Genomic DNA, 18,297 nt, shown 5'->3' with positions numbered 1-18,297 from the left:
CTGCTCTGCACCTATATGTCCTATTGGTGTAATTGAGATATGCACTTCTGCATAGAATAGTACCAGTGAGGATTAAAAAATGTAGATTTAACAATATTTGATGACTGGGGATAGATAGCCTAATATTTCATGTGATTTTCTGTGTTTAAGTTCTTTGTTTTGAATCCCAGCACAACAATGGGTGCACCAGAGATCGCACAGGAATTGTCTCATGTATGGCTGCAGTAGGTCTATGAAGTCTCTCCTTTCTGTCCCTCCCTTTATCTTCTTTCTGTTTCTGCCTCCCTTTCTTTCTCATTGTATCTCTCAAATGATAAAAATGAAAACTTGGGATCCCGGTGCATGATTGTGGAAAAGGGATCAAACTGGGAGTGAGAATATTTTATAGATACCTGCTACATTCATATGAGAAATTGTACTCATATGTCAACTATTGTACTGTAACCCATTAACCTCCCAAAACAAACAAACAAAAAAGAATGAAACTTATGTCATTACTACACAGTAGTACTGAGTATGTGCAAACTACTGGGCTCATTGCCTGGTCCCACATTACATTTTTTTTTCTTGAGTATTAGGCAGATATCTAGAAACTGCAGCTCAATAAAAATAACTCATCTCTCTATATGATCCCATAGAATATCTGTTTGGGGAAGAAAGGTGGTAGTCCTACACCTGAAAAGTATGTATTATGTGACAGACAGTATCATCCATCTGGGAATTCAACAAATGGTTATCAGGTGCTTGATCTGTTTGAATTATTATGTTATGCCCCAAGTCTAGCATGATAAAAAAAATATTTGCCCTATCTTACGGGTGGGGAACTGAACATTTAGAGAAGTTAACTAATTGGTCAGGGTCCGATGGAAAATGTTTGAGCAAGAGATTTATAGCCTACCCTCATCAAACTCAACGCATGAGTTGCTAAACTTAATTTCATTTTACAAATGGAAAAATAAATTGAGGCCTACACAGCCAAAATGGTCACCTAGATGCCAAAAGTAACAATATGGCAGAAATTCACTGCTGCTGTAAAATTTAGTTCTCTTGATAAAACCACCCATAGAGCCAGCACCTATGACTTATTTCTGGATCTCTGCCAAGCACTCTGGCACTGCTCAATTTGTCTCCAGAGCAGCAGTGGCCTTTTTCCCAGCAGAACTAATGCAACTGGACAGCAGGCTTCCCTCTGTGAAGTGATCAACGACTTCTCCAACTTACCAGCAGCCTTACAGTATTCCCGAAGGCAAACATTACTAGCAAGGAAACTTAAATAAAATCCAGCTGTTGGTGATGCTATTATTTAACTTCACATTCTGGTCTCCCACCAGGTTGTTGTGGAGGAGCCTGGCTTTTGGCTAACCATTCTCAATTTTTAATTGATGAGCATCTTCCCTTAAGTGGCTCTGTGGAAAACTTGCACAACATTTTATATGTATTTCTTGATTTTTTTACCTTTTGTATGTGATGCAGTGTTCTTGTAAATGTGATGTTTCACAGCTTCCTGGTGAACTTTTTCATTGTTTTCATTTCAGGTAGTAAGATATAGAGATAGAAAGTGAGAGAGGGCTAGTTCTCTGATTGTGTGGTTCCCTAGAATCTTCTGCCCGTTAGTCATCCAAACAAGACTCCAGAAGAATGTCAAAAGGAATTTACTGCTTCCGCACTTGCTAATCTGAAATTAAAATGGTGGCAGTTGTTGAGCAAAATCTGCAGTTTTCCCAAGAGCACTTACCTTTATACATGTGTCAACAACTGTGTCTAATGTAAACCAAGTTAAAAAAAAAGAAAACATAAATAATCTTTTTCTGTAAAAGGGTTCTAAACCACATAGCAAACAACCAGAAAAGCAGGGCCCCTGTAGGCATTTCATGAGCTGAACACACCACCCTTGAAATGTTGATCAGCAGCATTATCATTGCCATCAATGTAAAAACATCTTGTTTGTTTCTTTTTTTTTCAACTTTGATTTCATCTCATGGAGGAAATGTTGATTTATAGGAAAAATCCTCTGTTTACTGTGTTATATCCTTTGCAGCACCGAGATTTCTCAGAATCACTACTATGTTTATAGCAATAGCTGGGTTATTTCCTAAGAAGACTGAACAATCTAAGTACTCCACTAAATGACACATTTATAAGAACTTCAGGTAGGCCCTTATCAGAGGATTGTACTTTGGATTTGGTCAGTACCTTTGTTTTTCCAATAGTAATAATTTCCAATAGTAATAATTCCAAAGTCTTTTTACGATTGTTCTCATGGTTATTTGTGATCACTGTGTACTGTAACATGCAGAGCACATTAATATCCACATCAGATAACCAAGCCCTCACTTTCAAAATGAGGTAGTAGAACAACTTTACAGAAAATGGAATCTAGGGTTGTTTTTTTTTTTTTTGTTGTTGTTGTTTTAAGGAGAAAACCAACTGGTCTTTCTACCTCTATTTTGCTAGATGTGTTTGCTTTAGAGATGACAGGGAGACTAGGAGAGTTTTAGATATGATAGCTTGGATGCTCTGGAAGTGTTCTCAGAATTTCTGAAGGTCTAAAGTTAGTGGTAACTAGAATGTTGCATTTCACCCTGGTGACTACTTGAAGTTTTTATGGGTAAGTAGAGTCAGGTTACATTGTCTACAAGATTCCAGTGTCTAGTAGACAGAAACTATTCCAATAATCTAGACTCCGTTCCATTCTTCAAGTCAATACACAGTTGTGTATTTTCTGAGTCCAAGGCATGTTGTCGACTAAATATAAGTCTGAAAGCATATATTTTTTTTACAAATAGGCTAGAATAAGCATGATTTCTACTACATAGGGAAAATCTAAGCTTCCTACTCAAAGGTGACTTAGAGAACATTTCATGGAACTTTCCCAGTTCTCAGGAAGAGGTGTTACTGGATCTAGCTCATATAAGACTTTTCCAGCAGGGGTAGATAGCATAATGTTTATGACTCAGTTTAGAGACTCTGATGCCTGAGGCTTTTAAGTCCCAGGTTCAACCCCCTGAAACACCATAAGCCAGAGCCGATCAGTTCTCTGGATAAAAAAAAATCAATTTTATTGTACAGTCAGAAAAGCAAGTACTTTTGGTCTAAAAAGTCAAGGTCTCCAAATCTAGTTATACCAGAGTATTTTATCTATGACTCTGACAGCACTTTGTACTTTGCCCATCAAATACATGGTTAGTGAAATTTTTCCTCAGGTGATTACTCCTCTTAATATATAATACATATATCAACTCTTAATTATGAATCTGACATTCATATCTACTTGCCAAAGACTCTGGGAATGTTTCATTAGAAAATTTTAAGAAGTGGTCCAGGATAAACCATTGGATTCTCAAGCAGCAGGTACTGAGTTCAATCCCCAGCAACACATGTACCAGAATGATGTCTGGTCCTTTCTCTTTCTCCTCCTATATTTCTCATTAATGAATAAATAAAATCTTTTTTAAAAAAACCAAAATTTTTTAAAAGCTTAAAAATCACCACTAATATCATTTACTTGGTGGAAGATATTAGATCTTAGAGCAAGGCATTCAAAGATTCTCAATATACTGGAGATCACAAGGGTCTTTCAGGTAGAAGAACCCAATCATGTAGGAAGGTCCCCACATTACTACATCTTATTATTTTGCCAAAACAAAGAACCCTTTCAAAAATCACAGGAGGACCAGGGAGCTGTTTTAGTTTCTTTTAACACCAACTCATATGCCTAAGGCTCCAGAGAGCACATGTTCAATCCTCATCTATATTTTATTTATTAGTGATTTAACATTGTTTTACAGAATTATCAGGTCTCAGGAGTATTTACTTTTTTTTTTCTTTTTTCTTTTTCTTTTTATTTCTTCTTCTTTTTTTTTTTTTTGCCTTCAGGGTTATTGCTGGGGCTCAGTGCCTATGTCACGAATCCACTGCTCTGGGAGGCCATTTTTTCCCTTTTGTTACCCTGGTTGTTTTACCATTCTTGTGGTTATTGTTATTGTTATTGATGTTGTTGTTGTTGGATAGGACAGAGAGAAATGGAAAGAGGTGGGGAAGACAGAGAGAGGGAGAGAAAGATAGACACCTGCAGACCTGCTTCAACACCTGTGAATCAACTCCCCTGCAGGTGGGGATCCAGGGGCTTGAACCAGGATCCTTACATGCCCGTCCTTGTGCTTTGTGCCAAGTGCGCTTAACCCAATGCACGACTGCCTGACCCCCTCAAGAGTATTTTCATACCTACACTTGGTTCAGGCAAGTCACATCTCCCACCAAAGTTTTATGCTTCCCCAATTTACCACACTACCCTCCCCACAGATATCTCTCTTCTCACATATTACAGGAGACAATATGCTTATCTTCTTTCTTTGTATCAATTTTTTCTTTCTTTTCTTTCTTTCTTTCTTTTTCTTTTTTCTTTTTTTTTTTTTTACAAATTCCTTTTGATTTAGTAATCTGTACTCCACATATGAGCAAAACTATCTGGTAGTTGTTTTTTACCTCTTCAACTTTTAAAAAATTTATTATTGAATAAAGAAAGATAAATTGAGAGGGGTGATAGGGAGAAAGACAGAGAGACACCTGCAGCCTTGCTCCACTGCTTGTGAAGCTTTCCTCTTGCAGCTGGGGATCAGGGGCTTGAACCTATTTTACCTTTCTATGCTAGAGCTGAACAGTGTCCATGTCCTCTCTCTCAGTCAATTAATCCTTCTTAAAAATCAGAACCAAAGGTCAAATGACCTTCCTTCCTTCCTTCCTTCCTTCCTTCTTTCCTTCCTTCCTTCCTTCCATACTTTTCTCCTTTCCTCCTTTTGTCTCTTATGTGATCACAGAAACTTCACCACTCTAGGATGACTTTTTTCAGATATAGAAAGAGGGAGAGAGAGAGAGAGAGAGAGAGAGACCACAGTACCAAAGCTTGCTTCAAGGTGTTGGGGGCCGAGATCAAACCTGGGTCACACAGGTGGCAAAGTAGCACACTATCCAAGTGAGCTATTTTGCCAACCATCTGAGTCAGGTCTTTCACAGTAACTCTTAAGTAGAAAATATACATGATCAAACACCCAGAAGAGTTCAGGTCCATGGGGTTGCATGAACACAAAAGAAGCCACAGGATTGTTTATGGACATTGTTATTATTGTCATTATCAGTAATATTATTATTCGCCTCCAGGGTTATCGCTTGGACTAGTGCCAGTACTACAAATCCACTGCTTCTGGTGGCCATTTTTTCCGATTTTTATTGAATAGGACAGAGAGAAGCTGAGAGGTGAGGGGGAGACATTGAGGGAGAGAGAAAGACTCCTACAGCTCTGCCACTGCTTGTGAAGCATCTCCCTCTTGCTGGTAGAGAGACCCTTGCGTCAGACCTTGCGCTTCGTCCTACTATGTGTGGTCAGCCAGGTACGCCACCGCCAGCCCTCTGGTCATTATCCAAAACCAGTATTATTTATTTATTTATTTATTTATTTATTTATTTATTGCCTCCAGGTTTATCTCTGGGGCTTGGTGCAGGTACTTCAAATCCATTGCTCCTGGCGGCCTTTTTTTTTTCTTTCTTTTTTTGCTTCCTTTTTTTTTTTTTAACTGGATAAGACAGAGAGAAATTGAGAGAGGGAGAGAAGATAGAGAGGGAGAGAGAAAGACAGACACTTGTTGTTAAAAGGAGGCTCTTGCTGGCCGGGCTAGCTTCAAGGGCGGGTAACAGAGATGACCAGAGACGTACGGCTGGGCAGGGAAGCTGTATTTCTTTATTCAGGAACAACGATTCATAGACTAAACCAAACTAATCTCCAAACAGAACTCTGCTGTCTCTTTGCAGCAGCGCAAGCACTCTCTCTTACTCTTGAACTCAGGAACCCTCTCTCTCTAACTCTCAGGGTTCCCAGGGGCGGGGCCAAGCTGGCCCGCGAAACTAACAGGACTAATCCAATTCTCTTGGCGGGGGAGAACTAGAACAACCCAATGTAAAGCATACAACAGACACTTGCACACCTGATTTGCAGCTTGTGAAGCTTTGACCTGCAGGTGGTGGGGGTGGTGGTGTTCGAACCTGGATCATTAAGCGGGTCCTTACACTTAGTACTATGCACTTAACCTGATACGTCACAGCCCTTCCCCCTTCTCACTTTGTCTTAAACAGCTGTCTCTGTGGATATTCCTTCACTGGCATACCGCCCACAGTGAACTGTGCTTATATGGTTCCCTGTGTGGAAGGAAATATGCTTATCCAAGTTGAATGTGGCTGATACCCATAGAGAAGAGCTATAGGATCCACAGAAGGCAAGGGAATGTGATGAAGTATTCTCTGGGAGCAAGAGAAAGGAGTGAGTATTCCAAGGGAGTGAAGGAGACCATAGTAAAGTAAGCTCCACTCAGTTACTCATTACAATGTATTCGTGAGTATATTCTTTAAAAAATTATTAACGATTTAATATTGATTTACAAAATTACATGTCAACAGAGGTGTAATTCCACACCGTTCCCACCACCAGAGTTCAGATTCCCCAATCCTTCCATTACAAACCACCGCAATTCTCCCAAGATTGCAGATATGGGTTAACTATCATCTCTACAACTGTCTTACTACATCTGTACATAGTTGCCCCCTTTTTCTTCTAGCTCCAGTCCACTCCTCCCCCACAAAGCACTCATGATCCTATTACAACATCTAAATGCTCCTCTTTTTTCTTCCTCTCTCTGTGGGTTCTCATGGAGCTGGAGTTCAGAGCCCTTTTATCATCTTCCTCCTATCACTTCTCCTCCACTGGGAGTATGCATTAAAATAGTTTTTTTGGGGGGGTGAAGAAGGTAAGAGTTCTGATACATTGTTTTATTTTTAACCACTTGCTGGGGAAGCCTCTGGCTTTTTGGCCTCCTTGAATCACTCTGCCCCACCCTACCCCCACACCACTTGGTCTCTGCTGCTGGTTGGGAGCTCCCAGAGTTCAAATGTCAGTTCAGTCACCTTATAGCCATACCCTTGGGACAGCTTGGTCACTGTCCTTTCAGAAAGAAATACCTACCAGAGGGGTAGGCACTGGAGGAGGAACTACAGAAGCCTGGAGGAGATTAGGGACTCAAGGTGTGGGAGGGTGCCATATGGCAGGAAGGAGAGTTGATTTAAAAAAAATCAGCTGCTGTTCAATCACAAAGTCTGGGGGAGATTATTTAGAAAGTCATAAAATCACAAAGCGCCTCATGGAGTGGACAATGCATTACAGAAGGGAAGGGGGTGGAGAATCCCCCTCAAGTTTATGTGTTTAAATTTATTAAGTTAAATCCAGGGATTTAACTGATTTTGCACACTGGGGAGGAAGCTTCAAGAAGTCACTTCCATGAGAAATGGCACAGAATGGCAATGCAAAATTTGTCCCCTCCTCCCCAAGGTATAGCAAGATTTACTATGAATTTAAAGGAAACGGAGTGATTTCTGAGAGACAAGCCTCAGGAAACCCCCTCTCCAAGCCATATTTTGGAGTTTCTATGGAAGACAAACCCCCCTGAGCTAGAGAATTAGGTAGACTTTTCTAGGCTGAGCTTCTTGAAGGAAGATCTGCATGCACTGTCAACACATTCAGTTTCTGGGTGTTCTAGCTGGAGAATTAACCTATTGAAAATTATATCTTCTAGATGCCCTTTAAGGACTTTCCAAATCAAATTACTACCATCTGTCATGTTATAAATAACTTTGAACTAGGAGTCATAAACATCAGTAATACAACATCCTGTCCCAGGTTGTAAAAGTGATTACTAGTCTGGGACCCAATGAAAGAGTCGGATCAAAAGTGGAAATCTACAACACATTTACCTTTGCTAAAGTGAAGGGAAAACTTGAGCAGTTACTTGCTTTTTGAAAATTTTCCCCACAACATGGATATTTTAGGAAAGTTGATTCAGGAGATGAACTGTACTCCTCAGGATATGTGTCATTACTAAAGGTCACACTGTAGTAAATAGAAAAACAGAAGGAATTTAGTTTCCCCTTGTCTCTCTGTCTCTGACTTTCTTCCTTCTGTCCTTCCACCCCCTCACACACACACTGACCCCACATACATATGTACTGACACAAACAGAGTGTGAGTATGATCACAGCAGAAATTCAGTGAGGGACAGGCTGCTCTCAAGTGGCTGAATCTTACTTTATTGCAGCCAGTCCTATAAAAAAGTTAAGCTGTCAGCCGGATGACACTCAAAGCTTCTAAAGCACTGTGTTTATGGTGCCCTTTTCAAACTTACTATGCCATGATGACTTAGATGTAACAACAGAATTTGAATATTTTCTCATAGGCTCCTTTGTAGAGCAGCTAAGATTCCCCCCACCCCATATCATTTGAACTAACTGACAAAGTAGACATTAGAAATGGATAGCTAGCTTTGAGTGATTTTAAGGAATTGGTATAGGGCCTGTTGAAAGTGAGACTTTACTATTCAGACTCAATGCCAAAGCAGTGCCATTACCTTTCCTAGGTGGGGGGAACCAGTCCATTTTGGTGAGTGAGATCAAGTAGGCTGCTAGAAATACCTGAAACATGCTGGAATGACAGAATGCTTACTAAGAATTTTATAGGAAGCCAAGCAGTTTCTGGATAATAGCCAAATCATAGAAGAAAGAGAAGTCTCCCTTTTTTCAGACTAAATGGCCCTCCTCTGAGATCAGAGGAGATCGGGTGTGTTCAGGGTGGTATGGCCGTAGACTAAATGTCCCTTTTCTAGTGATGTGAAAAGGTTAGTGGGTCAGGAGGCTTTTGTTCTCTTCAAGCTGCTTTAAATTATGCATTTAATCTTCTAACATTGTAATTTACCAGAAACGCTCTATCTGATGACCAGGAGGTGGCATAGTGGGTGGAAAGGCAGAGTTATAGGCACGAGAGATTCCAAGTTGCATTCCTAGTATCACATATGCAAAATTTATTTCTGGCTTTCTCTTCTCTCCTCTCTGTCTCCCCTTGCTCCCTAATAAAGAAATCAAGAGCTGGCAAAATAGTTCACTTGGATAATTTGTTGCTGCCTTGTCATGTGTGCTACCTAGGTTTGAGACCAGAACCCATTGCATTAAAAGAAGCTTTTGTCTTGAAAGAACCTGTGGTCTCTCTGTCTCCCTATGTCTATGAGAAAGAGAGAGAGAAAGAGAAAGAGAGAGAGAGAGAAGGGAAGAGGAAGAAGAGGAGGAGGAGGAGGGAGGAAGGAAGAAGGAGGAAGGAGGAGTATAAAAAACACTAAAGGGCCCAGGTGGTGGCACACTTGGTGAATTGCCCACGTTACCATATAGGACAACCTGCATTCAAGTTCCCCAGGCCCCACATGCAGGGGTGAAACTTCATAAGCAGCAGAGAAGTGATACTTTTCTCCTCTCTCTCTCTCTGTTCTTCTATCAAAAAAGAAAAGGAAAAACAATCACAAAGAGCAGTGGAGCCAGGCAGGTACTGAGCCCCAATAATAACCATGGTGGAAAAAGAAAAGAAAAACTAAAGTCTTTGAAGAATGAGAAGGAGAGAACCTCCTTTTTCAGATTAATATTAAGGAGATGTCTCCTTCTTATCTTTCTCGGAGGGAGGCCTTGCTTCTCATGAAAGTCCACATATCCCAGGACTTCTTGAAGCCATCTTTCCTCCTAGCACCCTGTACTAACAGAAGTAATACTACACTGGAAAATGCATCTGTAGTGATTTCCTCACATCATTTTAATCCTCATTAGTAACATGGACCCCTATATTAAAAAAAATTAAGTAGAACATGTACATAGGGATGCACAGACGAAAACAGAAGGCTTTGTTGTTGCAGACACGGACAGACAGATTTTTCTAGTAGATCTTAATCCTCCCTCTAAGGATAACATTTCCTATACCATATCCTCATAGAAAGTTTGTAGATAGGGGCCAAGTGGTGGTGCACATCTTTGAATGCATGTGTTACAATGCTCAACGACCAGGATTCAAGCCCCTGGCCCCCACCTGCAGGTGGAAAGTTGCAGGAGTGGTGAAGCAGTGTTGCAGGTGTCTCCCTCTCTCTCTCCCTCTCTATCTCTTTCTACCATCTCAATTTCTGACTGCCTCTATCCAGTAAATAATTTTTTTAAAAGAAAGTTTGTAGACTAAAGACTGAATATAGGGAGCAGGGAGGTGGCTCAGCTATAGAATTTCTGTTGCACTCAGGAAGCCCCAAATTCTTTTCCTCACACCACATGAACAGAACAAAGACAACTTCATGGATGGCGGTCCAGTACTTTCCTTCTCTCTCATAAAAAATATGTTTTAGGGGACCTGGTGGTGGCACATGATGCTATGTGCATGGATCGAAGTTCAAGTCATCACTCCCACCTGCAGAGAGAAAGCTTCAAGAGCAGTGAAGTAGTAGTAGAGGTATCCATCTGTCTCTCTCCCTCCCTTTCCCCCTTTCCTCTCAATTCTCTCTAAACTATTAAAAAAAATCCATCAGGAATGGTGGATTCATCACGCAGGTGCCACGATCTAAGAACAGCCATTGTGTCAATAATAATAATTATAATGGTAACAACAACAACAACAATAATGTTTTCTTTTTTCCATCTAAATTTTATTTTATTTCAATTTTTACTGGGGGATTAATGTTTTACACTCAGCAGTAAATACAATAGTCTGTACATATAAAACATCTCCTAGTTTTCCACATAATAATACAAATTGTTTTCTTTTTTGATTACAAACAATGTTTTCTTTTTTGATTACAAGATAGCACAGAAACAGTATTATATCCAAGAAATGCCCTAATCCTGGAGTTTGGTGAAGTTGATTTAAATCTTAATTCTGCCACTTACTGGCACCTTAATCAAGTTATCTAACCTCTCTGTGCTTCATTTTTCTCAGTTGGTAAGTAGGGATAATAGCAATATTCGCTAAGATTTATGAGGACTAAATGAGATATAACATGCAAATCACTTCACACAGCTGGGAAGTGGGATAATAACAATATACAATATTTAAGATTCTTATGAAGAGTAAGGAGATACAACATATAAATCACTTCACATAGGGCCTGGCACATAGTAAATACTAGGAAACTTATTATAAACTTGTCTGTGTTCATTAAACTACCTTGGGAAGTAAAGTGGTTTCTTTCCATTTGAGGTGTAGAAATCGAAAGATAAACAGTGAAGCCTAACATCTCTTTTATTTCCAAACTGAAAAAAAACCAAAAACTGAAGAAAGTCCAAAATTGTCAAGAACTATTTTCCTTTCTTCAAACTGGGGAAAGAAAAGCTGCTTTCATAAAATTCATGTTTTCTCACTATGCCTCTGGTGCCCACTAGTGACAGAAACACAAGTTTGCCAAGTGTCTCCTATTTTGAAAATAATAATTCAGTGTGAAGTTATAAATGTGAAGTGAGAGATTATTCTTTTTTATTGGTGATTTAACATTGATTTACAAAATTACAAGATAGCAGGGGCACAATTTCACACAGCCAGAGTTTTGGATCCCCAATCCCTCCATTGTAAGCTACAGCAGTTCTCTCAAAGTTGCAGATATGGGCTAACTATATGTATTTCTACAGCTATCTGTCTATATTTAAATATAGTTACCCCTTTAGAAATACCATCCTCTCTTCCTTTCCAAGTTACATATAACCTTATTACTACATCCAAATGCACTCTCCTTTTCCTCTTCTCTCCAAGCGTCCTGATGGCTTCTGATCCTCTTCCCCCTACCACTCTCCCCCACTGGAAGTATGGATTCAAATTATTTTTGGGGTGCAGAAGGTGGGAGCTGTGGATTCTGTAGTTGCTTCTCCACTGGACATGGGTGTTGACAGGTTGATCCACACCTCCAGCCTGTTGGAGAGATGATTCTTTAAAATATAGCTGTAGGTTGTTTATTTTTCTTTTAATCCTGGCTTAAATCAGGGTGCCAAATGTTTCAAGTGTGTTTGTTCATACATGCATGCTTAGGAGCAGCATCATGATTCTCTAAGCAGACTGAAGAAAATACACAACGATGGGGCCGGGTGGTGGTGCACCCAGTTAAGTATACATAACACAATGATCTAATAAAGAAATGACAAGTTGCCAGCAATCACAACCTCATAGAACATGAGGCTGCATCAACAGGCATCACACTAGGGCCATGATTACAGAATGACCCTGCCATTTTATAGGTTGTTTTGATATAATCAATCAGCTCAATCAACTTTTTTTTTTTTTTAATTTGCCAACAAGGTTATTGCTGGGGCAAAATTCCACCACACCCAATGGGTTTTCTTTTCTTTTATTCCCTTCCTTCCTTCCTTCCTTTCTTCCTTTTTTCCTTTCTTCCATGGAAGGAAAAATACAAAGAGAAAGAGATAAAGAGAAAGACAGAAAAAAATAGAAGTGAGACACTGTAGCACTGATCCATGGCTCACAAAGCTTCTCTCATGCAGGTATTCCCATGTGGTGATCAGGGCCTCAAAGCCAGGTTGTTCCTCATCACGGTGAAGTATGCACTCTTCTAGGTGAAATAGCAATAACATTTTATAGCCTAAACTTGGGAGGAAGGTCTTTCAACACTGTATTAATTATTCAGTGACGGGTTTTAAATTTTATCTAAAATTGAAATCCCTTAGACTTGCTTTTTTAAACTGAATGCAAGAGAATATTGAAAATAGGTCAAGAGAGTAAAAATTTCGATTAAAAGTAGTCTAATTCATATTGCCACGTGACATTTCCTTTGAAGGAAACAATATTATTTCTTAGTTGCTTAAGTAATAACTTATATAAGATGTTTATTAAATGCTCAATCAGAATGAATGACTCCATGCTGCTTTATGTATTTCTCCTTTCTAATATATTTTTCTTCTTTGTGTCTTTTATTGCCACTTATTTCCCTAAATATCTCTCAATGTTCAGTTTTATTTCATAAGAGTTTGAGCTAGGGAGCCATTGAATAGCTCACCTGGTTGGGTATCTGCTTTGTTATGTATGCAACTCAGGTTCAAGCTACTGGTACATCATATGGGAATACTATGGCAATGAGGGAAGCTTCAGTTCTATGGTATTTATACCCGTTTCTTTGTCTCTTTTTTCCCATCTGAAAAAGTTGGTCAGGAGTGGTGAAAGCCTCAGTGATGACAACAAAAAAAAGAGGGAGGAAGGAAGAGAGAGAAGAGGAGAGGAGAGGAGAGGAGAGGAGAGGAGAGGAGAGGAGAGGAGAGGAGAGGAGAGGAGAGGAAAGGAGAGGAGAGGAAAGGAGAGGAGAGGAAAGGAGAAGAGAGGAAAGGAGAGAAGAAGAGAGAGTGGGGAGGGAATGGGAGGAGGAGGGGAGGAGAGGGAATAGGAAGGGAGGAGAAAGGAAAAACAGATAGGAGGAGAGGGGGAAAAGAAAACGCTGCTTTGGGGGTGGGCGTTTAATAGTCTGCTTTTTTTTTTTCTGAATTACCATCCCCATATAATCATTCAATTAACATCATTATTATAATTATTAAGCAGTATATTCCAGAAAATGACAGTAAATAACCAAAGTGTCCATGGTTTCAAAGTTTCTTGAAAAACAGTCCCCTTTATTGGCCCAGCTTTGAAATATGCTCCCAAATGGGCCTAATTATGTTTTCTCTTAGTCTATAAACAATGCAGTCTGCAAGGTACTCACTACAGTTGCCATATTTCCTGAGACCTCAGTAATAATGATCCTGTCTCTATTTCCCCATATTTGGTAAATGAATATAATAACCTATTGTACCCATCTGTGTATTGTAGCCTTCATGTGCTGAGTACAGAATGCACTGGGGAGTTATAATGGGGCACAAAAGAAATGTATTAACAGTAGAATCACCTGAGAAAAATTGCAGCTAATTAATTGCAGCTATTATGGCAGTCTTGGAAACATACTTTGCTATTTCAAACGAGAGTCTCCCCAAGTGTGCTGCTACTCTGTCTTCAGAAAATCATCATGATAACAAGCACACCTCAAAAATAGAGAACCAGCAAATGAACAGGTCCTAGGGCACCCAAAATATAATTAATACAGCAACTTTGAGGGTAAAAAATATTCAATGTGCCTGTTGTCAAAAACAAGCAAGCAAACAAAAACTAAGCTGAATTATAAAAGGTAAGATTCCCGAGCAGAAACTTTATTTTCTGAGTATTTTGTATCTTTTTCCAATGGCAAATGAAGGCTGGCAAGCAAGGCAGGTAAACATGGGCAGATGAAGTTGATTATCCTTCTCTTTGTTTAAGAGAAAAAGCAGTTAATGAACCGGCCATGAAATTCAGGGAGCAAGCTCAGCCTATTTCAGACAGAGGTGTTCTCAACTTCTAAGAAAGTGCTGTGATCAGTTCACTTTCCTGTGACCTGTGGGACTTCAACTGGTGTTTATAATGAGAGCTACCTCCTACAAGTTTTCTTGAACCTTCACAGGAAGAATCAATCATGTTTAGTAGAATATGAGTGTTGAGTATATGTTTTATTTGTATTCCTCTTAAATAAAGAATTGTCATACAGGGTACAGGCAGTTCCAAGCTTACAAATAGAGCCAGTTCCAAACAGGTCTCAGTAAACAGTTATCTTGAACTACAATCTAATTTTTCTAAGAATCAGTTCTATAGATTATGACTAGGTTCCAAGTTCAACTCACGAGAGGTTATTTAACCTTTAATGTTGGTGAAATGCTAAACTTTTACCCCCAAGAAAATAGCAGAACAGGAATGCAGCGAAAAGACTAGGTAGGTGGAGCAGGAAGAAAATTAAATCATTATATTTCATTCTTCCTCAAATGAAAATACTCATAGGAAATCAATTATAATTGTAGGAGAATACAGAACTCAGTAGAGATTTTTGTGGCAATTCTAATAGCGAGTTATCTGAGCCTTAGGACTGCTTATGACACTACTGTTGATCATAGTGCCTTACAATGTCATATTTATTGCAAGCCTTCCACTATTATTTCTGAGTTAGGTTCATGGTAGTCAGAAATAGACCCAGTTCCTCATTAGAACAGCTTAATGGGATGACATAAGTGAAAACTGCTTCTTGCATGACATCAAACCCAGTTCCTATATGAATGGGAAGCAATGAATGATCAGTGGGTGTCTAAACTATAGCAGCAGGTACCCAAATTGGATCTGGGTGGCATTTCTAAAGGGATGGTTCAGAGTTTTGCAACACTAAAAGCAGTGATGACATTTTTTTTAAACTTTTGTTTAATTTTAGGTTACAGGGCCTCAAACATGAAATTTTTTTCATTATTTTTCATTATTTTAGATGAAGTGAGACAGACACACAAAGACAGACAGCATTACAATAATCCTGTTTCACCATTTACAGAGATTCCCCTTAGTGCCTTAGTGCTCCCGTGTGGTGGAAGGCCTTGAACCTAGGGCTTCACCCATGGTAAGGGGAGCAGCACATGGGGGTAGTGCATTGTGGAATCACCCAATCAATGAGAAGCACTCATTTTAAAAGATAACGACTTGATAAACTCTGGGTAAAAGCTAATGAGAATAAACAGCAGGAGCTGTCTAAAAGCCTCATCACTCAGCTAGTTTATCACTTAGCTACCCAATGCAAGCTCGCCTGTTGGTCTCATCACTATATGGTCTCAAGTAATGTTTGCTTGTTTGTTTATCATTTTGTTGGTGCCTTCTGGGTCTTATTAGCTAATAAGTAGAAAGCATAAGAAAGAATGCTGTTGAAAACAAGAAATGACATGAGTTGTGAGGATGTAGAGCAAAATGAACTCTGTTACACTATTGGTAGGAATGCAAACTGATGCAGTCCCTGTGGAAAACAGCATGGAGAGACCTTAAACAGATAAAAGTAGAAATAACAACTTTCAGCACTCCTAAGCATAGATCTAAATTAGAACACACTAATTTAAGGGGGAAGACGTATATATGCACAGTTGCACTATTCATAATTGCTAAGGAGTGTAAGCTGTCCTCATGTCTGAATAAAGAAAAGTGAATGGAAACTCCCAGAGGGTTAAAGAATAGGAAAGCTGATTACTACTGCTCTTCTCTCCTCTTCTGGGTCAACGAGGAATACAAAAGGAGATCATCTGGGACCTCAGGAAGACAGGACTAGATCACTGATAAGTGCAAATATGTGTGGCTCGTGGACAGAGAGGAGCCTAGGGAGAGATTAAGCGGTGGGCAACTGTCCTGCAGTTTACCAGTTGAGACACCACTTCCAGTCTGTTTCACCAACAAAGACAGCTGAAGAGAGGAGAGGACTCCCCTAAGACTCACCAAATGCAAATGTAAGTCTCCATTGCTACTACCCTCAGAAGCTGGAGCAGCAGCAGGGAAGCCCTGTGTTGACACCAGGGGAAGGAGAACTAACCAGGAAACTCAGGAGAAGATCTATACCTCAGTGGTCTAGCGGTGGGGCTGTGAAAGTTTCTTTGCATAAACACTGCATTATCTCTGCCCCACCCTGCTTTAGCTATTGGTCAGGAATGAGGGATTAAGCGAAGAAGCCTACTTATAGTTTAAAAGCCCTCAGGCACCCATAGCCTAAATGGAAGGAAAAGAACAAAAGAGGATTTTAAGCCACTATGCTCCAATTCAGGGATTAAAATAATATTGAAACAACTGTCAATTTCCACAACTGTGAACCCTTTAATTACCTTACATAGACACAAGTCAATCCAGGCAACAGTTATCAATATTTTGAAAAGTACTGAGAGCATGACCTCATAACATACTATACCAAATGGATAAACCAACAAGAAGAGATATTGGAGAAATGAACCAGGACAAGAGTCCATCTAAAAGCCCCCCAAAGGTTGAAGGACAAAATAATGAGGTCAACATCCAAACACTAGTTAAGGAAATAATCACATGAGTGAGTAAAGAGTTTGAAAGAATTGTCATCAGAAATGCAGAAATAACAAATGAGACTCTTGAAGAAAACCCTAATTACCTCAAGGTTATTAGAGAGCTGAAATAGCTGAGCTAAGAACACAACTATCTGAACAAGTTAAAACAGTATCAGAACAGGGTAACAAAATAGGTGAACTCCAGAAAACAGTAGAGAGAGAGAATAGAATAAATGAGGCTGAAGACAGAATTAGTAAGATCGAGGATGAATTAGAGACAGCTAAAAAAGAAGTAAGAGGTCTCAAAAAGCGATTAAGAGATACTGAAAATAGCAACATAGACCTATGGTATGACTTAAAAAGAAACAATATACGCATTATTAGCTTACCAGAGGAAGAAAGCGAGGGAGGGGAAGAAAGCATTCTTCAGGACATAATAGCTGAGAACTTCTCTAGTCTAGACAATATCAAAGACATAAAGGTTCAAAAAGCCCAGAGGGTCCCAAACAGAATTAACCCAGACTTAAAGACACCAAGACACATCCTATTTAGAATGGAAAGGAATAAGCATAAAGAAAGGATCCTGAAGGCTGCAAGAGAAAAACAAAGAGTCACCTACACAGGAAAACCCATAAGATTAGCAGCAGACTTATCCACACAAACACTACTGGCCAGAAGAGAATGGCAATATATCTATGGAGTGCTCAATGAGAAAGGTTTTGAACCAAGACTACTGTATCCTTCTAGACTGTCATTCAGACTACATGGAGGCATAAAAATCTTCTCAGACAAGTAACAGTTGAAAGAATAAACTATCGCCTACCCTGAAAGATGTTCTGAAATTTCTTTTTTAGACATTTAGACCACCATAAATATACCATCTATCAGAACACAATCGTTTAGCGCGGTTCTTATACAGAACACTCTAAAAATGTACCAGAATGGCGTTAAAATGTCTTCAATCTTTGATATCTATAAATGCCAATGACATGAATTTACCTATGAAAAGAGTAGGAAGATGGATCAGAAAACACAACCCAACAATATGTTGTATACAGGAAACCTACCTCACTCAACAAGACAAACACAGACTCAAATGGAAAGGATGGACATTACTTAATGCTCAGAGGATCAGTCAATAAAGAGGACTTAACAATTGTTAACATCTATGCACCCAATGAGAAGCCATATAAATATATCAAACATCTACTGAAAGAGCTACAGCAATATATTAACAGCAACACAGTTATAGTAGGGGACTTCAACACCCCACTATCTCAACTTGACAGATCATCCAGGCAGAAAATCAATAAAGACATGAGGGAGATGAATGAGGAGATAGATAAACTAGAACTATTGGACATTTTCAGTCATTCACCCCAAGAAACTAGAATACACATTTTTCTCAAGTCCACATGGGTCATTCTCAAGGATAGACCATATGTTATGTTAGGCCACAAAGACAGCATCAGCAAATTAAAGAGCATTGAAATCATTCCAAGCATCTTCTCAAACCACAGTGGAATTAAACTAACACTTAACAAT

This window comes from Erinaceus europaeus, chromosome X (genome assembly GCF_950295315.1).
Source record: "Erinaceus europaeus chromosome X, mEriEur2.1, whole genome shotgun sequence".
NCBI classification, from domain to species: Eukaryota; Metazoa; Chordata; class Mammalia; order Eulipotyphla; family Erinaceidae; genus Erinaceus; species Erinaceus europaeus.
Note: the sequence above shows the minus strand (reverse complement) of the source record.